The sequence below is a fragment of the Puma concolor genome, chromosome A2 (assembly GCF_028749965.1).
Source record: "Puma concolor isolate L17-30 chromosome A2, mPumCon1.1.hap2, whole genome shotgun sequence".
In the NCBI taxonomy this organism is placed as follows: Eukaryota; Metazoa; Chordata; class Mammalia; order Carnivora; family Felidae; genus Puma; species Puma concolor.
This window is the reverse complement of record NC_141668.1, coordinates 6,611,470-6,637,764: the sequence shown is the minus strand read 5'-3', so window position 1 is coordinate 6,637,764 and position 26,295 is coordinate 6,611,470. Positions and strand designations below refer to the sequence as shown.

The following is a 26,295-nucleotide window of genomic DNA, read 5'->3' as shown; positions in this document are numbered from 1 at the left end:
TGAGTTTCTGGTGGTGTTCTCTGGTCTTTGTTGCTTTTGTCTTTTTTTGCTTTGGTTCACCTTTTCTCCCCTGAGAGAGTCCCCCACACAATTTCGTTCCAGGCTGATTGCTTTTCACAAACGTCTATAGTTTTCCTGTGTCTGGGAAACACTTTATCTCTCTTTCTATTTTGAACAAACAGCCTTGCTGAATAAAGAGCTTTGGGCTGCTTGCTTTTCCAGTTCAGCACATTGAATATATCCCGCCACTCCTTTCTGTCCTGCCAATTTCTGTGGATAGGTCTGCTGAGAACCTGATCTGGTTGCACTTGTAGGTTAAGGGCTTTTTTCCTTTGCTGCTTTCACAATTCTTTCCTTGTCTGTTTATTTTGTGAATTTGAATATGAAATGACTTGTTGATAGTTGGTTTTCCTTGAATCTGATGGGAGTTCTCTGTGCTTCCTGGGTTTTGATGTCTGTCTTTCCTCAGGGTAGGAAAGTGTTCTGGTATGATTTCCTCACATAAACCTTCTTCTCTGTGTTCTCTGTCTTCATTTTCTGGCACCCCTATTATTCGGATGTTGTTCCTTTTGAATGAGTCACCACGTTCTCTAAATCTTATATCATGCTCTTTTGCCTTAGTTTCCCTCTTTTTTTCCTGCTTCATTAACCTCCATAAGTTTGTCCTCTGCATCATCGATTCCCTGCTCTGCTGCATCCATCCTTGCCACCGTGGCAACCATATGAGATTGCATCTCAGTTCTAGCATTTTTAATTTCATGATGGCAAATTTTACTTCTTTTATCTCCACAGAAAGGGAATCTATGCTTTTTTCTAACCCAGCTAATATTCGTATTATCGGGACTCTAAATTCTGGTTCAGACATTTTGCTTGTTTGTCAGGAGCATTTCCTCCTGTCCTTTCTTTTCAGTGAATTCCTTCATTTTGGAAGAAGTAAAGGAATTATTTAAAAAATTTAAAAATTTTAAACAACACACAAAAAAATCAAATGAAGGATGCTAGATCCTAGGTGTGTTGGTCTGGTTGTTGAAAGAAGCTTGACAGAGTAGAGAAAAAAGGGAAAGAAGAGGGAAAAAAGGAAATAAAAAGTAGGAAAACATTTGATAATTAAAAACATGCAACCTTCTTTTGTCTCCAGCAGCCATCCACTCCCCACTTCTACACTGTGACCAAGCCATGAGGTGGCACCTCCCTTCTGAATTTCATCTCAGAAGGGGCTGTGTTTCCAAATCCCTCATTTCTGACGTGGACCCACTCCAACCCTCCGTGGGAGGGTCTTTCCAAGCAATGGCCAGGTGCTCGCCACCCCTGGGAACATTCATGGGACCACCTGCTGCAGATGCCCAGAGCCTACAGCCAGGTACCAATGTGCCCCACAAGACTTTCACCCAGTCATGTAGCAGCAGCATCTCGGGGATTGTGGTAAATCACAACACACATCTGGTGCCAGACTTCACTGCCCCATAATGCCTTTGTTCTAAAACCAACAAACAGCTGTTCTCCAGGGTCCACTGGGACACTTACCTGTGGGGAGGCCACACGACCTCTACCAAATGTTCTCTTAGCAGGGGAACTGCTTCTCCCCACGTGGCCCTCGGAGCCCTTGGACCTCACTCCTGGGGATTCACCCTTCCCACCAGATCACCACCAGGTACCGAGGTACAGAGTTTCCAACTCTGGGCTTCCTTGTTTATAGGGCCCTTCTTCTTAATGGTATTGAAAGTCTACTTTCTCCTTTCTTGCTTTCTTGTTCAGTCCCTTTTGGGTGTTTCCACTCTTTCTCTTTCTCTACAGTTGCCTTTCGGGGGAGTGTTTTCCTGTATTCTACCCCCTGTTTCTCTCCTATCTCCACAAGCAAAAACAAGTCCCTATCCTCCATGGCTTCTCTCTCTCCCAAATCACGTCTCGTCCTGTGTATCTGCCAAGTTCTGTGGCTCAGGTTATACAGATTGTTATGTTGATCCTCAGATAAATTTTCTAGTGTGCAAAATGCTTTTGTGCTGATCTGGCTGAATTTCAGGAATGAGAGAAGCAGAAAACTTCCATGCTACTCCACCATCTTGGTCCCTTCTCCTGGGGAGAAGGGATTGTGAGGGATTGTGAGCTTCTTTGTGGTGTGCTTCCTGTATCCTCGAGATTAATTAAAAGTACAGTCTAAACTCATGGGTGTTTGAGGAAAACTGGGAGAGGTATATGTCCCTTTGGGCAAAATGGCTTTGAGCATGGACAAGCCAATGTCAAGATGGCAGAGTGAGGAGAGTTGCCATAAGTCACATATGACCACCAGAACATATTGGTAGAACATGGAAATGTGCTTTGGGAAGCCTTCACATGGATTATGTGAGAAGTACCAAATAGAAAACTAGAAAACAGATAGAGACACCTCCTACTGTTATCCATATGTTAAAGGGAATTTTTGCTCCAGGAAAACCAGAAAGGCCTCTAAAGCCTTGGTTACACATAATTTCTATCAGTGCATAATGAATGAATCCAACGAGAAGGTGGTGTTTGACTGGCAGAGGGGTTGAGAATGTGGCTGGGAATTTCCAAGGAAAAGGAGGAGAGATGTGTTGAGGGTAGACCAAGACTAGCTCTGAAATCATCTTGAACTGTTACCAAAAAGTGAAACTCACACCTGTAGTCTTAGAAGAAGTGGCAAACGTAGGGCACCTGGGTGGCTCAGTCCGTTGAGCATCCCACTCTCAGTTTCAGCTCAGGTCATGATCTCATGGTTTGTGGGTTTGAGCCCTGCATCAAGCTCTGCACTGATGTGTGGAGCCTGCTTGGGGTTCCCTCTATCACTGCCTCTCCCCTGCTCATGCCTCTAAATAAATAAATAAATAAATATTAAATAAAATAATAAATAAAAAGAAATATCAAAGGTATTTTCCAAGAAGGAGTGGACTGAAAATTTATAGAAATATGACAGAACAGAAAACTTTTATTATAATACCAACTAGCAAGCAGTTCAGCTGGGAGAGGGTGGTATGTGCAGTAAGTTATGAAGGACTGAGGTGGTGGAGGTGAAGTGGCAACAGTTAGTTTCACATGAAAAGGAGAGAACTGGTTATTCAGCAAATATGTTGCACTGAAGTCTGTCAAAGAGTTGCTGTAGATATATCTGAATACAGCAAACCGTTGTTGTCTTCTGTGTTCAATCTCTGTCTTTCAACTGCTCTTTCTGGCATTTCACTTAGTTGAGTTCTGAGAGGTCTATTTTCCAGACAACTCTTTGTTCTTCAGTGGGCAGCTGATAAGAAACAACTTGAGTCCCTCTGTAAAAATGTAACTAAATAAATTTCCATTCATCTGGAAAGAATTCTATAAGCATCTCCATCATTAGACTACCTAACATGAAGAACCAATCTTTGTAACAAACCATATGGGTAAGGTGATTGCCATGTCCTAAAAGCAAAAATAAGTGAGTAGAAGCAACAAAGGGAGAGGATCCACCAATCTAGAAGGAATCTGGATTTCACTCGGGACAAATAGAGAAATTTTGGGGTCATCTTCTTAGAAGACCATCAATACCTTCTACTCTGGAGTTCCACAAATTGAGAATGTGTCCCTCCCCTGGTAAGTCAATCAAACATCTACCAATCACCACCAGTGAATCTGATTATACCCCTTCGTCCTGAGAGTCTGAGAGACAGAATCGAGAGTGCTTCAAGGTTGGTGAATGAGTTCTGGGGTGAGGGGCTTGGCAGGGCCAGTGGAAAATGTGTAGCAAATCAGATCTTCTCATTCGGGTTAATCTTCCATAAACAGGTGAGAGAAGATAGGAAAAACCATCTGCAGAGCTTTCATGATCAAGTCAACTATCTTATACTGATTCTCATCTCTGTGTTTTTGCAGCTTTACAACATATAATGCCTCTTTATCAGCCAATTCCCTCTCCATTTGTTCCATTTGTTTCTGTTGCTCCAGTTTATCCTCCAGCTTTCTGATCTTGTCTTCAAACTCCTTTCTTATCTGCACTCTCTCTCTCTCTGGCTCTGCTGTGTAAAATTCTTGCATTTCTTGCATTTGTTTCTGAATCTCATTGTCAGCCTTTTGGTACATCTTATTAGTGTAGCATCTTCCTTCATTCTCAGCAACAATGCGCTGGACCAGGGCAAGCAGCTGATTTCTCTGGGCCTCCTGCTCAGCTCCTGTTGCCTGATTGTTGAACACGCAGTAGCGATCACCAAACTTGCCCACCAACTCTGGGATACCTTTGGGTGCTTTCTGTAAGTAATCATGGAAATTGATGCCATCCAAGTCATCTTTCCGGGTGAATAAGAGAATCATGTATCTCCTAGCTCTAGATCCAAACATTTGCAGGATCTTCTCCATGGCCTTTCACTCTTCCTGCATGTACCGGCCCAGCAGGACCACCAGGAGCAGAGCATGAGGCCCTGGGGAGGTCAGGAAGATGCAGTGAGAAATCTCCTTGCAGGTGTCAGCATCCTGTGCCTCGATGTCGAAAATGCCAGGCGTATCCACGACCACAATTTTTCTTCCCTGCCACCTGCTCTTCCGTTTCTTACAGGTCTTGGTGGCAGATGTTGCCGCAATGCTGGAATGAAACACTTTCTCTCCAAGGATACTGTTGCCTGTGGCACTTTTCCCTCCTCCAGTCTTACCCACTAAGACTAGTCTCAGCTGTGAATCTCTGCCATCTTGGTTTCTAAGCCCTGGGACATCAGGAAACAAAAGCCACAGCATTAGGATGGTAATCCAGCTGCTTCCCCTGCATGGCCCCCCATTTCCCCTCACACACATCGCTCCTCTGTAGCCGCACACCACCCCCCATAAGTGACTGCGGCACTCCCAGAACTCTATAGAAGGCTCTTCTAGAGAAGCCTATTCGAAGTCTACAGAAAGCCTGACGTTCTCTTACAATACTTGGGGAATGCCCAAGTACTTTCCAGGATTTCCTGGAGCTTCTTACTCTTCCTTTTTGTAGCTAAGTAGCCCACAGAAGAGGAAACAAAATATTATAGTTTACAAAGAGAATTCTGAGCTGCTGCTGCTGCTGGTAGCTATTCCTCATAAGAGCAATGCAGCAAGTAACACAAAATCTGACTTTGGGGCATCTCAGTGGGAGACTCCCCTCCCCATTTATATTCAAAATGGAACTTTGCTTCTCCCATTAAGAAGCCAGCTAGGCAGGTTACACAAGCCAACTCATCCTTGTAGGGTACAAAAGGGATGCCTGTGTGGAAAGACCAAGTGTCTTTTTCTTTCTTTTTTTTTATTTATATATGAAATTTATTGTCAAATTGGTTTCCATACAACACCCAGTGCTCATCCCAAAAGGTGCCCTCCTCAATACCCATCACCCACCCTCTCCTCCCTCCCACCCCCCATCAACCCTCAGTTTGCTCTCAGTTCTCAACAGTCTCTTATGCTTTGGCTCTCTCCCACTCTAACCTCTTTTTTTTCCTTCCCCTCCCCCATGGGTTCCTGTCAAGTTTCTCAGGATCCACATAAGAGTGAAACCATATGGTATCTGTCTTTCTCTGTATGGCTTATTTCACTTAGCATCACACTCTCCAGTTCCATCCACGTTGCTACAAAAGGCCATATTTCATTTTTTCTCATTGCCACGTAGTATTCCATAGTGTATATAAACCACAATTTCTTTATCCATTCATCAGTTGATGGACATTTAGGCTCTTTCCATAATTTGGCTATTGTTGAGAGTGCTGCTATGAACATTGGGGTACAAGTGCCCCTATGCATCAGTACTCCTGTGTCCCTTGGATAAATTCCTAGCAGTGCTATTGCTGGGTCATAGGGTAGGTCTATTTTTAATTTTCTGAGGAACCTCCACACTGCTTTCCAGAGCGGCTGCACCAATTTGCATTCCCACCAACAGTGCAAGAGGGTTCCCGTTTCTCCACATCCTCTCCAGCATCTATAGTCTCCTGATTTGTTCATTTTGGCCACTCTGACTGGCGTGAGGTGATACCTGAGTGTGGTTTTGATTTGTATTTCCCTGATAAGGAGCGACGCTGAACATCTTTTCATGTGCCTGTTGGCCATCCGGATGTCTTCTTTAGAGAAGTGTCTATTCATGTTTTCTGCCCATTTCTTCACTGGGTTATTTGCTTTTCGGGTGTGGAGTTTGGTGAGCTCTTTATAGATTTTGGATACTAGCCCTTTGTCCGATATGTCATTTGCGAATATCTTTTCCCATTCCGTTGGTTGCCTTTTAGTTTTGTTTGTTGTTTCCTTTGCTGTGCAGAAGCTTTTTATCTTCACAAGGTCCCAGTAATTCACTCTTGCTTTTAATTCCCTTGCCTTTGGGGATGTGTCGAGGAAGAGATTGCTATGGCTGAGGTCAGAGAGGTCTTTTCCTGCTTTCTCCTCTAAGGTTTTGATGGTTTCCTGTCTCACATTCAGGTCCTTTATCCATTTTGAGTTTATTTTTGTGAATGGTGTGAGAAAGTGGTCTAGTTTCAACCTTCTGCATGTTGCTGTCCAGTTCTCCCAGCACCATTTGTTAAAGAGACTGTCTTTTTTCCATTGGATGTTCTTTCCTGCTTTGTCAAAGATGAGTTGGCCATACGTTTGTGGGTCTAGTTCTGGGGTTTCTATTCTATTCCATTGGTCTATGTGTCTGTTTTTGTGCCAATACCATGCTGTCTTGATGATGACAGCTTTGTAGTAGAGGCTAAAGTCTGGGATTGTGATGCCTCCTGCTTTGGTCTTCTTCTTCAAAATTACTTTGGCTATTCGCGGCCTTTTGTGGTTCCATATGAATTTTAGGATTGCTTGTTCTAGTTTCGAGAAGAATGCTGGTGCAATTTTGATTGGGATTGCATTGAATGTGTAGATAGCTTTGGGTAGTATTGACATTTTGACAATATTTATTCTTCCAATCCATGAGCAGGGAATGTCTTTCCATTTCTTTAAATCTTCTTCAATTACCTTCATAAGCTTTCTATAGTTTTCAGCATACAGATCCTTTACATCTTTGGTTAGATTGATTCCTAGGTATTTTATGCTTCTTGGTGCAATTGTGAATGGGATCAGTTTCTTTACTTGTCTTTCTGTTGCTTCATTGTTAGTGTATAAGAATGCAACTGATTTCTGTACATTGATTTTGTATCCTGCAACTTTGCTGAATTCATGTATCAGTTCTAGTAGACTTTTGGTGGAGTCTATCGGATTTTCCATGTATAATATCATGTCATCTGCAAAAAGCGAAAGCTTGACTTCATCTTTGCCAATTTTGATGCCTTTGATTTCCTTTTGTTGTCTGATTGCTGATGCTAGCACTTCTAGCACTATGTTAAACAACAGCGGTGAGAGTGGGCATCCCTGTCGTGTTCCTGATCTCAGGGAAAAAGCTCTCAGTTTTTCCCCGTTGAGGATGATGTCAGCTGTGGGCTTTTCATAAATGGCTTTTATGATCTTTAAGTATGTTCCTTCTATCCCGACTTTCTCAAGGGTTTTTATTAAGAAAGGGTGCTGGATTTTGTCAAAGGCCTTTTCTGCATCGATTGACAGGATCATATGGTTCTTCTCTTTTTTTTTGTTAATGTGATGTATCACGTTGATTGATTTGCGAATGTTGAACCAGCCCTGCATCCCAGGAATGAATCCCACTTGATCATGGTGAATAATTCCTTTTATATGCCGTTGAATTCGATTTGCTAGTATCTTATTGAGAATTTTTGCATCCATATTCATCAGGGATATTGGCCTGTAGTTCTCTTTTTTTTACTGGGTCTCTGTCTGGTTTAGGAATCAAAGTAATACTGGCTTCATAGAATGAGTCTGGAAGTTTTCCTTCCCTTTCTATTTCTTGGGATAGCTTGAGAAGGATAGGTATTATCTCTGCTTTAAACGTCTAGTAGAACTCCCCTGGGAAGCCATCTGGTCCTGGACTCTTATTTGTTGGGAGATTTTTGATAACCGATTCAATTTCTTCGCTGGTTATGGGTCTGTTCAAGCTTTCTATTTCCTCCTGATTGAGTTTTGGAAGAGTGTGGGTGTTCAGGAATTTGTCCATTTCTTCCAGGTTGTCCAATTTGTTGGCATATAATTTTTCATAGTATTCCCTGATAATTGTTTGTATCTCTGAGGGATTGGTTGTAATCATTCCATTTTCATTCATGATTTTATCTATTTGGGTCATCTCCCTTTTCTTTTTGAGAAGCCTGGCTAGAGGTTTGTCAATTTTGTTTATTTTTTCAAAAAACCAACTCTTGGTTTCGTTGATCTGCTCTACAGTTTTTTTAGATTGTATATTGTTTATTTCTGCTCTGATCTTTATGATTTCTCTTCTTCTGCTGGGTTTAGGCTGCCTTTGCTGTTCTGCTTCTAGTTCCTTTAGGTGTGCTGTTAGATTTTGTATTTGGGATTTTTCTTGTTTCTTGAGATAGGCCTGGATTGCAATGTATTTTCCTCTCAGGACTGCCTTCGCTGCGTCCCAAAGCGTTTGGATTGTTGTATTTTCATTTTCGTTTGTTTCCATATATTTTTTAATTTCTTCTCGAATTGCCTGGTTGACCCACTCATTCGTTAGTAGGGTGTTCTTTAACCTCCATGCTTTTGGAGGTTTTCCAGACGTTTTTCTGTGGTTGATTTCCAGCTTCATAGCATTGTGGTCTGAAAGTATGCATGGTATGATTTCAATTCTTTTAAACTTATGAAGGGCTGTTTTGTGAGCCAGTATATGATCTATCTTGGAGAATGTTCCATGTGCACTCGAGAAGAAAGTATATTCTGTTGCTTTGGGATGCAGAGTTCTAAATATATCTGTCAAGTCCATCTGATCCAATGTCTCATTCAGGGCCCTTGTTTCTTTATTGACCGTGTGTCTAGATGATCTATCCATTTCTGTAAGTGGGGTGTGAAAGTCCCCTGCAATTACCACATTCTTCTCAATAAGGTTGCTTATGTTTATGAGTAATTGTTTTATATATTTGGGCGCTCCGGTATTCGGCGCATAGACATTTATAATTGTTAGCTCTTCCTGATGGATAGACCCTGTCACTATTATATAATGTCCTTCTTCATCTCTTGTTACAGCCTTTAATTTAAAGTCTAGTTTGTCTGATATAAGTATGGCTACTCCAGCTTTCTTTTGGCTTCCAGTAGCATGATAAATAGTTCTCCATCCCCTCATTCTCAATCTAAAGGTGTCCTCAGGTCTAAAATGAGTCTCTTGTAGACAGCAAATAGATGGGTCTTGTTTTTTTATCCATTCTGATACCCTATGTCTTTTGGTTGGCGCATTTAGTCCATTTACCTTCAGTGTTATTATAGAAAGATATGGGTTTAGAGTCATTGTGATGTCTGTATGTTTTATGCTTGTAGTGATGTCTCTGGTACTTTGTCTCACAGGGTCCCCCTTAGGATCTCTTGTAGGGCTGGTTTAGTGGTGACAAATTCCTTCAGTTTTTGTTTGTTTGGGAAGACCTTTATCTCTCCTTCTATTCTAAATGACAGACTTGCTGAATAAAGGATTCTCGGCTGCATATTTTTTCTGTCTAGCACACTGAAAATCTCGTGCCAATTCTTTCTGGCCTGCCAAGTTTCAAAAGAGAGATCAGTCACGAGTCTTATCGGTCTCCCTTTATATGTGAGGGCACGTTTACCCCTTGCTGCTTTCAGAATTTTCTCTTTATCCTTGTATTTTGCCAGTTTCACTATGATATGTCGTGCAGAAGATCGATTCAAGTTACATCTGAAGGGAGTTCTCTGTGCCTCTTGGATTTCAATGCCTTTTTCCTTCCCCACGTCAGGGAAGTTCTCAGCTATTATTTCTTCAAGTACCCCTTCAGCACCTTTCCCTCTCTCTTCCTCCTCTGGGATACCTATTATGCGTATATTATTTCTTTTTAGTGTATCACTTAGTTCTCTAATTTTCCGCTCATACTCCTGGATTTTTTTATCTCTCTTTTTCTCAGCTTCCTCTTTTTCCATAACTTTATCTTCTAGTTCACCTATTCTCTCCTCTGCCTCTTCAATCCGAGCCGTGGTGGTTTCCATTTTGTTATGCATTTCGTTTAAAGCGTTTTTCAGCTCCTCGTGACTGTTCCTTAGTCCCTTGATCTCTGTAGCAAGAGATTCTCTGCTGTCAGCTATACTGTTTTCAAGCCCAGTGATTAATTTTATGACTATTATTCTAAATTCACTTTCTGTTATATTATTTAAATCCTTTTTGATCAGCTCATTAGCTGTTGTTATTTCCTGGAGATTCTTCTGAGGGGAATTCTTCCGCTTGGTCATTTTGGATAGTCCCTGGCGTGCTGAGGACCTGCAGGGCACTTCCCCTGTGCTGAGGTGTATAACTGGAGTTGGTGGGCGGAGCCACATTCAGACCTGATGTCTGCCCCCAGCCCACCGCTGTGTCCACAGTCAGACTGGTGTGTGCCTTCTCTTCCCCTCTCCTAGGGGCGGGATTCACTGTGGGGTGGGGTGGCCTGTCTGGACTACTTGCACACTGCCAGGCTTGTGATGCTGGGGATCTGGCGTCTTAGCTGGGGTGGGTAGGCAAGGTGCACAGGGGCAGGAGGGGCAGGCTTAGCTTGCTTCTCCTTAGGTGATCCACTTCAGGAGGGGCCCTGTGGCAGCAGGAGGGAGTCAGATCCGCTGCCTGAGGTTTGGCTCCGCAGAAGCGCAGAGTTGGGTGTTTGCGCGGAGCGAGCAAGTTCCCTGGCAGGAACTGGTTCTCTTTGGGATTTTGGCTGGGGGATGGGCGGGGGAGATGGCGCTGGCGAGCGCCTTTGTTCCCCACCAAACTGAGCTCTGTAGTCCGGGGGCTCAGCAGCTCTCCTTCCCTTTGTCCTCCAGCATTCCCGCTTTCTGAGCAGAGCTGTTAACTTATGACCTCCCAGCCGCTAAGTCGCGCTTGCTGTGGGAACACAGTCCGTCAGGCCCCTCCGCTTTTTGCAAGCCAGACTCGGGGGCTCTGCTTGGCCTGCGAGCCGCCCCTCCGCCCCGGCTCCCTCCCGCCAGTCCGTGGAGCGCGCACCGCCTCGCCACCCTTCCTACCCTCTTCCGTGGGCCTCTCGTCTGCGCTTGGCTCCGGCGCCTCCGTTCTGCTAATCCTCTGGTGGTTTTCTGGGTTATTTAGGCAGGTGTAGGTGGAATCTAAGTGATCAGCGGGATGCGCGGTGAGCCCAGCGTCCTCCTACGCCACCATCTTCCCTCTCCAGCCTCTACCTGTAATTTTTGAAGGACCCTCCTTACTGTTTTCCACAGTGGCTACGCCAGTTTGCATTCCCATAAACAGTGCACAAGGCTTCCCTTTTCTCCACATCTTCCCTAACACTTGTTACCTCTTGTTTTCTTGATGATAGCCATTCTAACAGGTGTGAGGTGACACATCATTGTGGTTTTGATTTGCATTTCCCCTGATGATGGTGACACTGAGCATGTCTTCATGCACCTACACGCCATATGTATGTCTTTGCAAAAATGCCTATTTAGTTCCTCTGTCCTTTTTTAATTGAATTGATCATTATTTGCTATTGAGTTATATGAGTTCTTTATATATTTTGGATATTTATCAAATATATGATTTGCAAATATTTTCTCCCATTCGGTGGGTTGCCTTTTCGTATTGTTGATGGTTTCTTTTGCTAGGCAGAAGCTTTTTAGTTTGATGTAGTCTCACTTGCTCGTTTTGTCTTTCATTGCCTTTGCTTTTGGGGTCAAATCCAAAAAAGTATTGCCAAGATTGATGTAAAGGAGCTTACTCCCTATGGTACTCTAGGATTTCAAGCCTCTTAGATTCACTGAGACTCATTTTATGGCCTACTGGTTATATTTAGGAGAACGTTCTTTGTGTACCTGAAAAGAATGCATATTCTATTTCGTTGGGTAAAGTGCTCTAGTGTTAGGTCTAGTTGGTTTATCTGTGGGTCACATCTTCTGTTTCTGTTTTGACCTTCTGATTAGCTGTGGTATGTGTTGTTCAACGTGGACATTGAAGTCTACAGCTTGTTGTTGAATTGTCTATTTCTCCTTGACGTCTGTTATTTTTTGCTTCCTGTGTCTTGGGGCTCAATTGTGAAGTTCATGTGTGTTTATAATTATTACATTTTCAAATTCACTGAATCATTGTTCTAGCCATTCAAATCTATTGTTGAGCCCCACTAGTCAAATTTTCATTTGTTATTATATTTTTCAGCTGCAGAATTTCTATTTTGTTGTTTAAAAAAGCAATTTCTGTATTCTTATTGACACACTGACAGCAGCAAATCAAGGCCTAGAAAGGCAGAAAGGGAATCAGTATCCAGATTCACTACACCATGTTACCTACAATGCCCAGTTTTTAACAACAGCTGTAAGATGTACAACGAAACAGGAAGGTGTGACCCATATACTGGAAAAACTCAGGCCACAGGAATTGCCTGGCAGAGGCCCTGGATATTAAATTAGAAGACAGGGCTTCCAAGCAGGAATTCTCTGTTGAAAGAACTAGAGGAAATCACACTTAGAGAAGTAAAAAAGCTACAGAGACAATATCCCATCACCATTGATTCAAAAATGACATTTGACAAACCTGACACCCTTTCATAATAAAACCCCTCAACAAACTAGAAATGGAAAGAAATGCCCATAACTCAGTGAAGGGCGTCTGTGAAAACTCCCACCATTGGTACCATACTTGATGAAAGACTGAGTGCTTTGCCCCAGTGATCAGAGATAAGACAAGGATATCTGCTCTGGTCGCTTCACTGCAACTTTGTGCAGGGGGTTTGCGTGTTTGGCTGGACTCTCCTGGTGAAGTCTGCTTCCCCTGCAGGGTGAAACCTCTGGTGTCTGTCCTCAGAGGATGCAGCCTGGGCCTGCACAGTCCCAGGAGGTGACAGTTGTCTTAGCCCCACTCTGTGCGTCTTTCTCTAACCACTCTGTCTGTTCATACTATACCCAGCGGTTAAACCTACTGACCGCCAGCTGATTCCTCCCAGGATACTGCTCTCTTGCTGGAAGGCTGAGGGGATAGGGAGTCCCAGCTTCTTGGCCATACTTGCCAGAATGCAGTTCTTACTACTATTTAGTAGACTTTTTGTTTTTTTGAAATAGTCTTTCTTCATTTGCTGAATGATCTTAGAACAACTTTAAGAGACTTTAATATATTTTTAAAAATATATACGTTGCACCAGTACTGGCTGTCCCACCAGCACTAGGTCTGTAGAGTTCCTCCAGGGCATATGGAAGCCTGTCCTAGTTTTGGGTCAAACTCTGGCCACATTGCCAACCCTCCCCTTCTTCCTTCCTGCTGGCTGCCTGGAGTTTGCCTCGTTTTGTCTTCCACTTGTGGTGTCTTATTATAGTTAAATGAAACACCATCAAAAGGGAGCCAGGCAGCAGTTACCACCGTCTTACAGACAGCCGTCTTTATCCTGAGTCCCGCTGTCCTACTAATTGCAGATATGGTGAACTTGCAGAGGGTGAGAGAGATGCTGGCCTCTCCCTGTATTTCCAAAGAGTCATTTATATTCTTTAACAGCTTGGACATGAGTCATTTCAGTGCAACTTTCACGTTCTATTTCTTCCTGATAAATAAATAATAGTCAAAAATAATAAGGCTGCTCAGCTGTTTGTTAGCTATTTATGTTTGAGTGAAAATTTTTTAAAACTTGGGGGGACCTGGGTGGCTCATTTGCTTGAGCATCGGACTCCTGGTTTCAGTCCAGGTCATGATCTCACTGTTTTTGAATTCAAGCCCTGCATCGGGCTCTGTGCTGGCAAGGAGTGTGTTTGGGATCCTCTCTCTCCCTCTTTATCTGTCCTTCCCCTCTTCACTCTCTCTCTCTCTCAAAATTAGTAAATAAACTTTAATCAATCAATCAATCAATCAATCAATGAACAAACAACCAGTAGAAAAATTGGTCAAAATTTTGGAAGGTAGCAGCACCCGTGTGCACCTGTTCTAATAAAGAGCAGAACTGACTTGTTCAGCCCACGTCAGGGTCAAAAGATCTAGCTGCTGCGCTTGCTTTGAACGGGCCCTGGTGGGAGATTCCCAGGAAGACGTCCACCTCATCCTCAGGCCAGCACCAGCCTGGGGAGAGATGGAAAAAGTATCCTGTGCAGAGGCCAGTGAGATCTCCATGGTGGGGTTCCTCCTTGGCCCCGCCTTCCTGCCCCAGTCCCTTTTGAGCACAAGAGCAGCCACAAATGAGAAGACATGAACCTGTGACCTTGCCTTTGTGGCCTGATGAGGAAGACAGACTCGGGAGAGGTGAGGCAGGAAATTGCTGGGGCTGAAGTAAGATGTATGTTTTTCTGTGCATGAGTGAATTTACGAGAAGTCACCCTGTTGGCCATTTCTTGAAAATGCAAGGGACTGTGGGAAACAATAACAGAAAAAACTGTGCTGTGATATGGTGCCATAAATATAACAGTCTTTCCTTTATCCCTCCTTAAAGATTTACTTACCGTGTTTATCATTTGTAATAAAGCACTCGAGATACTCCACAAAGATGTGAGTGAAGCAATAAAAGATGTCAAGTTGAAACCAAAAGAGAGAAACGAAGGTAACAGCAGAAACCATGCCAACTTTGTTCTAAATCCCAGAGAGGGCAGATCACTGAAGGCTGTTGGCTGGTCCTGGCAGCCTGTGAGTTCTTTCCCTGACCCCCATTTTCCCAAGCCGCCTCTTCCACCATTGGTACCGAGGAATGGCTAAGAATCCAGGGGACATCCAAACAAAGGCTGTGGGGTTTGGAGGCGTGGGACTGGAAAGTCTAGGCGGATGAGTGAGGAAGGATGCTGTGCGTGTGGAGAGTAGCAGAGAACTCGGGGTGAAACATGCCTGTGCCTTTGCTTCTTATGTTCATGGCTGTTGGTGCTGGCTGGTAAATAAAGGTGATGTCCATAACCATCTGTAAGTGTCCATTACTCTGATGGCCCAGGGACACCAAAGCCCTGGGGAAAGAAGGCCCATACTCATATTCACACCTGGGTCCTCCAGCCAGGAGTCCTGGGACTGGGCCCTCCTCAGGGTCTCCCTTTGGGGACCACAGGCCCCTGTTCCACCTGGAGATTTATACCTACAGCCAACCAACACCTGAGAAGTTGTGTGGGTACATGGGCCCAGGCTCATGAATCATGCCAGGGGGGAGAGTCTTGGGATTCCTCCTCAATGGGAGAGGCCCAGATAGTCTCGCATGATGCTATTCTGTAGAGGGCATTGAATTGAGACAATCTAGGACTTCTTATCCGTAAAGATACTGGGGCACATGGGGACTGTGGTTTTTTGGGGTCTGTTTGTGTTTGGGTTTTCTCCAAGCCATAGATCTTGATCGGGGCAGAATCAGGCCCACACACTTTTCCACTGACTGATTTTCATATATTAAGTAGACATTTTTGCGGGTTAAGAGAAAATAGTCCTTTTGTGCGGAGTTGGTATTCTGTAAGACTGAGGGATTGATTGTTGCTGCTGGGCCGGGGGCCAGCTTTTACCTCTGACCCCCCAGCTCATGGCGCCCTGACAGTCTGCTTGTTTGCCTTCAGAGTTCAGGAGGCCTTAACCGCACTCCCAGGCCTTAAATTCCTGTGTGTCTCTTTAAAAGGAACAATTGTTAGGTTTTGTTTTGGTGTTGTATAATTGTTTCCAAAAAGAAAATTCTTCAGAGCACTGAAATCTAAGTTCTGAGAAAGCCCCAAGCTCTCTCTCATCAGGGAAACCCAGGGTCCATCTGGGCCAGAAATGTGGCAGGAATGAGGAAGAACGTAGTCTAGAAGATTTGCCCTGTTCACACCGTGCCACAGAAGGGGAGACCTTTGGGTTTCTCAGAGGATGGGACAAGAAAGCAGGCAGGGGCAAGGTGGAGGGGACATAATGGATGCCTAGCACTGCACGACAGGTCATCCAAACTGCAGTTGAAACAGCTGAGACATGGATTGTGTGGTAGCTCTTGGAGTCCAAAGTCAAGAGGCCAGCAGAGGCGTGCTCTCTCTGAAGCCTTGAGGGGAGGACCTTGCTTGCTTCTTCCTGGGCTCTGCTGGCAGCTGGCCATCTTGGTGCTCTTTGGCTGGAGATAGGCCACCACTCTCTTTCCTCACTCATTTCATTAGAAGCAGCAAGGAGAAACCAGGCCGCACCTTCCACACTGTTCTCGGAATTCTCCTCAGCTAAATATTCAAGTTCATCACTTACATGGTCTACTCTCCACCCAGCAGCCCACCTCAGTTTAGCCCGCCTCCCAGCCCCCTGCCCCCTGCCATTTTATAGCAAGTGCCATCATCCCTCCAATGTCCAGCAGCGTGGTCCCCACCTCTCTCTGGGACCTCATCAGAAAGTGACCTGGATGTTCATCCTACCACTGACATCCTCTTAAGGGCAATCTAGGCCTTTTTTTTTTTATCATGTACCTTAGAATTCTTCCAGCCCCCTTGCATTACTCAATTTTGAAATGACTCCTACATTTTAGGTAATTACCAGAGCAGGACCCTACTTCTTGGCCTTAAAATATATTAGTTCCACCAGGAGCTGCTGTAACGAATGACCACAAACTGTTGCTTAAAGAGCAGAAACTTACTGTCTCATTGTTATGGCTACTGTCTCACTGGCACAGGCTACAAGTGCCAAACCGAGACGTTCCCAGGGCCATACTCGCCATGAAGTCTCTGGGGAAGGATCCTTCTTTGCTGCTTCTTAGCTTCTGGTGCTGGCTGGCCTGCTTTGTTCTTTGCCTTCTAGGTGCTTCGCTCCAATCTCTGCCTCTTTTGTCACATGGTGCTCTCTGTGTGTATCTGTGTGTAAACTTCCCTCACTCTCAATGAAATGATTCCAGGCATTGGAGTAGGGCTCAACCTTAACTTCATGACATGACATCACAGAGACCGTGCTCCAAAGTAGGTCACATTTTCAGGTACCAGGATTAGGACTTCTTTAGGAGGACACAATTCAACCTACGATATGGTAAGAGAGGGACAGTGTGTGCAGTTGAGGGTACAGTACCCCTGATCTCTTCCTCTCCAGTCCTAGTTGCAGTTACCAGGTTAACCCATTGGGATAGTTTTCTTAGGTCTCTGCTTCTTGGAAATCTTCTACTGCCTAGGGCTTAGAATCCACATTCCTTGGCCTGGTATTCAACAGTCATAATCAGTCTCAACTTCTCTTCCAAGAATGAGATTTTTCTAGATATCATTGTTCCCATTAATATCCATTTTATACTTTTGTAAGGAACGGAGGTGATAATGATATGGAGGTCATTGCCTGGTACACAGTAGGCCCTCAGTAAAGGCTGGTAATGATTCCAGCACTCCAAATTGTTAGCTGTTCTCTATCTGTGTCCAGTGTTATTTCCACCTCCAAGGCTTGGATCATGCTATTCTCCCTCTCTTTCTTATCTGAGTGCAGTTTTGAAAAAAAGCAAAATCATGTTTCTTGGGCAAGTATAAACACATCAAAGATTTTGCTCAACTCATGGCGTGACTAGAGAACCAGTATGATAGTATAATTGGATCAAAGTTCCTTTGGGTGGCTCAATCAGTTAAGCGTCTGACTCTTGATCTCAGCTCAGGTCTTGACCTTAGGGTCTTGAGTTTGGGCTCCATGCTGGGTGTGAAACCTAGTTAAAAACAAACAAATAAGCAAAGAATAAAACAAAAAACACAAACAAACAGAAACACAAACTTCATTTGAAATCAAGGGTTGATGTGTTCAAGAGAGTAGTAAAATGTGATTTTTGAGCTCTATATTCCACCAGACAGAAAATTCGCTGAGTATCTCCAAGGCAGAGATGTGCAAAAATCCTCTCTGTCCTTAAAGTGTTGTAAAATATCACTGCGGATCATCAAGCACAGCACCACACAGAACAATAGAACACTCCAGTAATCTCTTTTGCCTATTTCTAATTTTTTTTTGATTTTTTTGTTTTTTTTGTATTTATTTATTATTATTTTTTTCAATATATGAAGTTTATTGTCAAATTGGTTTCCATACAACACACAGTGCTCATTAAATTTTGGATCATTTTCATAGTGTTCTCTACTTTGTGATCATAAACAGTCTCCAACAAGTATTGTTGATCCTAGAAGATTGTTTTTACTATGCATGGCCTGATTATTTATACAGATGCAGCAAGAATCTTAATTAACCGGAAAAGCCTCCTTGAGTTTGCTCGGGAAATCTAGAGCCTCATCATATTAAGCAACTATCAATTCCAAAGGATAAACTTCTTTTGGAAATTTTCAAAATGAATTTTGAATCAGACTTTTCAAAGCCCCTGCCATTCTTCTATCCTAGGAGTAGGAAACCAACGTCCAAACAGTTTCTCCAATAAAGTTTGCATACTGTACCCATAAATCTCAGTGAATTTCCCTCTTCCTGAGGTCTCCAAAATTTGCCTGGATTTCTGGACTACCAGGGAGTGGACTTCCTTAATACCTGGGAGACTGGGATCCTGGATGCCAGACATCATATTAGTTTTCTTATGGAGGTTTTGGAGACATTAGCTCCACATGTAACACCAACAATTGCTCCTTAGCAGTGGTCTGATGGTCTTTGATGAAACAACAATCACTCTCATATATCACCCTGTACATATGGCTTTGCTGCAGAATCGATTTTTCCAATGGTATCTTTAGAAACAAGAGGACAGATTTTTATTAAACCTATGCAAATGGTTCTATCATCATGAAAGTGAATGAAACTCAGTAGAAGCATTTGTTTCTCAATTTTGAGGGTAGGTGAAGATGAGGTAATGTTTAAAGATGGTTGTTGTGGGTTTACAAATACACAGTCTACTAATTCGTTTAAGGAGAAAGAAATAAGGTTTCCACACATAGCCATACAAGTAGAACATCAAACAGAATGCCATCAATATTCCAAACAAATAACCACAATGGCACATCTTGAATCCGTTCACTCAGTCCTATGTCATTATTTCTCACTCTGCTGGATCTTGAGTCAGTCATCTGATTTCATGAGGTACATATGCTTCCAGACTGAGAGTCCCAGTAGTCCTGGCTTTGCTCACTGGCACAGCCTGAGCATTGAGTCAGTGCTGCCATTTTGGAAACCTGCTCTGAAGAGTCTCTTTGGGGCAACAGTAGTTAAGAGCACGTACTACAGTTTTTCCCCTGAAGCTCCAAGACTGTGACCCTCTGGTGAAGGCACAAATTCTGAGTGGTCACTTTTGGCAGATCTTCGGAGAAGCCTTAGGAGGAAGCAGATACCTGTTTGAGAACAGGACTGAATGGTTGTGGTTCATAACCGAATATAACATCGTGGAAGACAGTAAAAGGCTCTTTGGGGGCATGGTCCTTATTTCATGAGGGTTTGGTCAATGTTTCCTCTGAGGGATTCAGCCCCAAGTGCACTGTCACACCTAACACCTATATCTCTTTTGTGACATGGCTGCCATTAGCCTGCAAGAGGCAGTTCTTCTTGCACATCCATGGAGCCAGAAGACAATTTCATTAAAGCCATGTGAGTGCAGGGGTATAGATAATCCGGATCCCTTATCCTGGTAGACAGGCTGTGGAGGTGCTGAGTCTTCCTTTTCATGCAGTGCCCTTTGGGGGTAGAGTGAGTGGGGAGAAACCAGGAATCTGGGGTCCTCTTGACGGGATTAGTGCCCTTGTAAGAAGAGATAGCAGAGAGTTGCTTCCTCACTCCATCATGTATGGACACGGTGAGAAGGCGCCATCCACAAATCAGGAAGTGAGCCTTCCCCAGGGAAATAAGTTGGCTGGCACATTGGGCTTGGGCTGCCCAGTCTGGAGAACTGTGAGAAATATATTCTTGTTGTTACTGCTCCCAGGCTGTGGTATTATGGTTGTGCAAGCTGATTAAGACAGCATCTCTGATGTGTAGGTGAGCCTTCTATAGGGTAATCTATGAGACTAGCATAGAGGGTTCTATTACTACTTCTAACTAATACCTATTGATCACTATAGTTTGAGTACCACTTCATGTGTACAAATTTATCTGGTTTCACGATGACCGTCTGAAGTAAGTATTCCATTTTAAAGATTAGGGAAGTGAGTTGCAGAGAGGTTAACTCACCCAAATATGGCAGGCTGAATGGTGGCCCCCGGAAGTTGGCCTCACTCTAATCTCCAGAGCCTGTGAATGTTACCTTATTCCATAAGCATCTTTGCAGGTGTGATTAAGTTAATGACTTTGAGATGGGGAGATTATTCCAGATTATCTGGGTGGGCCCCAGATGTAATCAGAAAGGTCCTTCTAAGGAGAGGCAAGAAGGCAATGTGATGAAGGCAGCAGAGATTGGTGTGATGTGGTCACAAGCCCAGGACAGCTGGCAGCTTCTAGAAGATGTAAGAGGCAAGGGATGGATTCTCTCCTGGAGCCTCCAGAAAGAACCAGCTCTGCAAGACCTTGATTTTATCTCCATAAGACTAATTCCATGCTCTTGTCCTCCATAACTGCAGAAGATGAAGTTTATATTGTTTTCAGCTACTAATGTTTTGGGAATTTGTTATGGAGGCAATAGGAAACGGATCCCCCAAGGTTACAAAGACGATATGTAGAAGAAACAGGACAATGGGGGAATGATTCTTTTAAACTACTGTTATTATTTCTGCACTATTTTAATAAGTTGAGCTTTGAGATTATCTAGATCTGAGCAGCAGAAAACACCCTGAGCCCCACAAGAAGACGCCTATAGAATTCAAAGAATGTCTCTTAATGACCCCACACCTTTTGAAAATTCATTATATCCACATTTCTGTGTGTGTGTGTGTGAAATGGAAAGAATCAAAGGAAACCAAAAAAAAGGAAGCTGTGGCTTTGTCCACATTTATCTCTCTGCTTCTGACTATGTGGAAGGAGCAAGATCCTGGGTGGAAAGTTCTGTTTCCAGGGTTGCAGGAGGAGACAAGCTGTGGAGAGGCCTGTGGCTCACAGCATAGGTGCAAGTGGAAGGAAGCCCTCAATGATCAGGAGCGTGGCTAAGTGAACAATACAGATAGGGGGCTACACTGCTTCTATGCAGAATCTTGTAGAAGGAGATCACTCCTAACTTAGGGCTCAGGATGGGACTGATCGGGGCCATATGCTCCGTTTTGACCAAGGATCACAAGGCTGTTATCATTTGAGACCCGCATCTGATTTCTTGTGGCATCCATGGATTCTGTGTCAACTAGTCTCCTGTTCCCTCTAGGGAATTTAACAGCATACCTGAGCATAATACCTGGAGAAGCAATTAGCTGACCATGAAACCATCCAAGGACAAGTTTCACTCAAGGAATATGTAGCTTGAAATGAAACTAGGAAATGGTAGGGATATTTTGAGTAAGAAATATTCTAGCTCTCCTCTAGACTTTTCTGTATGCAGCCTCATCAAGACCAAGTTCATGGGTATGTGACCTGTGCAGTTGCACAGGGCCCTGTACTTAGAAGGATTTACTGTTCTATTGATGTCATGTTGAAATTTTTAATTTTTTTTGTTTGTTTTTGACAAAGGGCCTGGCATATTCCTTTTGTGCCAGACTTTGCAAATTACATAGCTTGTCCCAGTCTGTGTCTTTATTGTAAGTTGGAAAACAGTTACCTGGGGCCCTCCAAGTCATTAGCACCAATAACTGGTCTAATAATATGGATCAATAATATAGTATTAACACAACAATTTCCAAATCCAGCTGCTTCCCTCCATGGGTTGCCACCCCATTGTCCACTATTTCCTGCCACATTTAGTTCTCTTAGTACTCACCTTCAAGTGTGAGCATCAAGTAATCCCATGTCTCAATGTAGTGAAAAAATAGATATAATCAAAAAATTATAATTCTATGATGATGCAAGAGACAATTGGAACAGCTGGTCAACCATGAGAGGTTTGACCATCTGCCTATCATCTCAAAGTTTCCAGAGCAGGTTGGAATGGATGCACTGGCTAAATCTGGGAAAATCTACCTGTGCCTGGGTCTGGGGTAGAGGAAAGTAGGAAGGTTGAAGGGAAAAGTTTGATCTCCTCCCTGGGTGCATCTTTTCTTGTCAGGTCATGCATATTTTGGGGCTTGAAAGAACCATATGAAGAAAACTAGAGAAGGTGTATGGTCATTGGGAGACTTTTTCCAGGCCACATCTTCCTTTTTTTTCTCTTGGCTCCCAATGGTTTAGACTCTTGGCTTTGTACCTGAAGGCTGGTGAATTTTTAATGAGTAACTTGAGACCTTCATGAAAGACTATCATGAAAACCCATATGATACAATCACTGGGAAGTATCTCAGTCTCTAAAGTTGGACACATCTAACCATATATTTGAGTTTCTTCTTCCTAGAATCACCCCAGAGTCTCCCACTCCATGCAGGGAAGATGATCCAACACCATGCCTGGCTCTGTGTGCATGATTTGGGTCACTTAATAAGGGCCTTTGGGATCCACCAGTGTAACCACAAACAACAAACATAGGTTTGGAAAATTTGGTGTGAGAGCAGGCACATGGAGAAAAAGCTTACACCTTGGTAAAACTAAAGCACTCCTCCAATGATAGGGCAATATTTCTGTCTCTTTAAAGCCAAATAGTTCCTTCACTAGCTCCACCCAATCTGAGCTTCCTGTCTCAGAGGTTTAAAGGGTGCAAACACTTTTTCCTCTCAGTTAAGCAAAAGCACCAGCTCAAACAAGTTCTTTGGAGAACACTCGGGAACTCATCAGCTCATTGAAAAGAAGGTGAGCCTGGCCTAGGGCAATAGTGCCAGGAGGGGCAGCAGGACACAGGGCTGTGCATGGGTGTGGGTCCTGGTCTGAGAGGGGACCAAGTACCGTGCCAGCAGCCCAGCAAACAGATGCTGCCACAGGGGTCCCGGGGGAGGAAGAGTGGGAGTAAGGAGATTGAGTGGCCCATGTCCACACGTCTCCTATTTATCAGGACAAACTTGCTGAACAACGTATCTTCCATCAGTTGTTCTTATGACAGAGTGAGTGCTGCCTGACACCCCATCTGTTTCCCTTGGTGGGAAACTAGTGTCTTCAAGGCAGGTCTTTAGAGCTGGAAGGCAATTTAGAGACCAGTCTGTCTCAATCCCTCTTTTTCCTGAAAGAAAATCTGAATCCCAGATGGTGTGTGTGTGGTTTTATGAAATTCCCCGGGATACCCAGGTCACAAATGGCACAGGAAGTCTAGAATTCAGCTGGCTGTGTCCTTTCCAACATGTAAGAGAGAAATGGTGTGATCTACAGTGTAACAGAGGAGGTTAGGAAGGGATGCCATGGGGAGAGAATGAGCTATTCTATAGAAAACAAATGTGCGTGAAGCCCTTTGGTTGCCTTCCCTAATTCCAGGGTTGCTACCAGTTCATGTTTCTGGACAGAGAGTGATGTACCTCCCCTGGCCTCCCCATGATCTATTTATGATCCAATGTAAAAAGAAATGTAGAATCAAGGGCCTGAGAAGGAACCAAGTAGAGACCAGAACATGCAAGGGTTATGCATGAGTGTAGGGTCAGACATACTTTGCATTGGATCCCTTCTCTGCCCAAAGCCCATTAGCGCAGTGACCTTGGGCAACTTTCTCACCATTTCTGAGCCACATCTATTTCCTCATTTAAAAAATTAGAGTGGGGGCGCCTATCTGGCTCAGTGGAAAGAGCATGGGACTCTTGATCTCAGGGTTGTGAGTTCGAGCCCCACGCTGGGTGTAGAGATTTAATTAATTAATTAATTAATTAATACACTTCAAACATTAGTATACTAAAAATTACTAGAATACTAAAAATTTTATCACTTTATCAGTAAATATTTACATATATATATCTGGGAGATAAAGATCATTAAAATATACCATGATCAGACTTCAAAAAGCAATTAGAATTTTTAAACAATTACCAGGTGTATTCCAATCCCGAGATTGTCTCATAGATTGTAAAATTGAAATCAGGGGCGCCTGGGTGGCTCAGTCGGTTGAGTGTCTGACTTCGGCTCAGGTCATGATCTCACAGCTCGTGAGTTCGAGCCCCGAGTCGGTCTCTGTGCTGACAGCTCAGAGCCTGGAGCCTGCTTCTGCTTCTGGATCTCCCTCTCTCTCTGCCCTTAACCTACTCGCATTCTGTCTCTGTACCTGTGAAAAATAAATAAACATTAAAAAAATTTTTTTAAATAAAATTGAAATCAGCTCCAAATATGGTTCATAAATTGCAATTCTTTCATATCTCTTAAATTTAATTTGATAAATAAGTTTTCACCTTCCTGTTTCTTTTTGTAAAATGTTTCTGTTTAAGAAACGGTTGGTCCTTTTCCCAAGAGAATTGGACAGTGTACATTTTGCTCATTAAATCCTCAGGACGTCATATGACATGTTCTTCTAGTTTCCGTGTTTTGTATAAATTTAAATTTAAGGAGAGGCTTGATCAGACTAAGATTTGCCTGGTTAGTTGGGTGGCAATATTTCATAGGTGCAGTTGTAAACTTCCATCAGAAGGCACCTTATATATTCTTCTGTCTCTTTCTGTAATGTAGCAGACAGTAATGATAGCCTAGACTAACTTTGTTTCATTACGGTCGCAAATTATAATATTATAATTCTATCATTCTTTCTTCATTTATTGGATGGCATAATCCTATAAAAGTAACTTCCCCTGAATCATACTTTCATTTCCATAAGGTGTAGTTAATAAGAAAAAAGGAATGCTTGATTCATTTTTGTCTGTGTTCAGACTAATGACATCATTTCCTAGCATACCCCAAAGAGAACACTTCACTTCTTTTGCGATGATGGTATTGATATGAATTCATGAACTTCAACATATTTGATGAATTTTAATCCATTGAAATTATTATTCTCATTGATACTCAAATTACCCCATCTCTGTCCAGTCAGCCTCTTCAATTTGGCCCTGTAGTCCTTTTGGTAAGATCCAAACATTTTTTTGAAAGTGATCTCTGCACCCAATGTGGGGCTAAAACTCATGAACGTGGGATCAAGAGATGCATGCTGTATTGACAGAGCTAGCCAGGCATCCCACAGTCTGAGTAGTTTTTGATAGAATCCTCGATTTCTAGTATGACTAGATAGTGTAGGATCCACTTGCACATTTGTTGGCCCAGATCTGGAATCGGTACCTTCTCCTAAGATTCTTAATGTTTTTGGTGGGAAATGGCATTTGAAGGGCACAGTATGGACACTAAGGGTGTTCATTGCCACTGGGCTTGTCCTTGGGCCTCAAAACTACACATGTGCACAAAAAGCTAAGAATAGGACAGGATTCCTGAAATCAATTTAAGATTTTCTTGACGTTTTTTCCCCCTATTTGGCCTTACACTATATCCCATTAGGACAATAGCCAATGAAGCAACTGCATTTTCAAGTTTCTTGGACCAATTCTTTGTGTGGTTTGTCTATTACACCAAATACTATGTATTTCATTTGCTTTTGATTTTTACTAGTTATCTGAAAATATAGTTTTTGTTTATAATTATGTAAGCTATTTCCAGATGTTCCTCACTATCTGCAAGCAGAACGTTCCTATGAAATCTTTTATGAAACAAAATGACATAAAGCAGAGCAGCAATTACCATGAATGTACATGGAAAAAGGGTGCGCATTCCCAGATCTCCCCCAAATAACCTCCCTTATGTGTTTCTGATACTTTTAGACACAACTTGTTAACAGATGCACAAATTCAATTGAGAGAAAGCCCACGTGCTCATCTGGCTCACAGCTCTGGTGGCTGGATGGTGTACCCCTGTGTGACGTTCCCAGGGAAGGTGATTGGCAGCTGGCATGGACAATGGCCCACTCGGCCTCTCCATTAGCTCAACTGGCTGTAAAACAAATGCGGAGCGTTGTATTCCTGTTCAGCTTTTTTTTGTACAAATGAAAAATCCTCTTTGAATTTATGTCAGCCAGCAACAGCAGGTACACATGTAGGTCTTTCATAAAGGAAAAGAGCTGTGATTCAAACGCTCAAAAAGAAGGAAGTACATGCTTTCAAGACAAATCTATGACATCTAAGTATACTCAAAGTAGTTTCCAGCTTCTACCCTGTCCCCTGCCTTATTCCTCCCATCCCTCTGTCAGTAACTTCTTTGGTGACGGTTCAGATGATGTGCCATTGCTTTTTCATGTGCGTGAATTATATATTGTATTTTGTACCTGCAGTTCATGTTCCTCCCCAGTAGAGAAATGACAGTAAACTAAATATTATTTTCTTCACTTTGCCTTTTTTTTTGCTTTATGAAATATCCTGGAGATCTCTGAATCCCGGCATAGAGAGGTATTTCTTATTCCTTTCTACAGTTGGATAATACATCGCTGTGTGTATGTACCTTGGTTCATTCAATCAGACCCCTACCAGTGGGCATTTGGTAGATTTTTGGTCTTTAATTATTACAAATAGTGACACAGAGACTAAACATATGCCGAATCT

The 26,295-nt window shown here is 43.1% G+C and overlaps 2 protein-coding genes and 1 pseudogene across 5 annotated transcripts in view; 1 reads left to right on the top strand and 2 right to left on the bottom strand.

Annotated features, from left to right (window-relative positions):
• The window catches only part of LOC147582945 (GTPase IMAP family member 7-like), a 252,532-nt gene that overhangs the window by 94,843 nt on the left and 131,394 nt on the right, over window positions 1–26,295 (bottom strand). The window lies entirely within an intron of this gene.
• LOC147582951 (GTPase IMAP family member 7-like) overlaps window positions 1–26,295 on the top strand; it is a 226,695-nt gene that overhangs the window by 196,705 nt on the left and 3,695 nt on the right. Inside the window, exon 1 of one of the 4 annotated variants that reach the window (XM_086686927.1) lies at window positions 22,482–22,600. The exons of 2 other annotated variants lie outside the window; for them this stretch is intronic. The gene's annotated coding sequence lies outside the window, so the exon portion shown is untranslated. Of the gene's footprint in view, window positions 1–22,481; window positions 22,601–26,295 lie in introns of those variants that run through there. One more of the 4 variants, XM_086686911.1, reaches the window with a different exon arrangement.
• Window positions 2,912–5,204, bottom strand: LOC147582952 (GTPase IMAP family member 4 pseudogene; annotated as a pseudogene).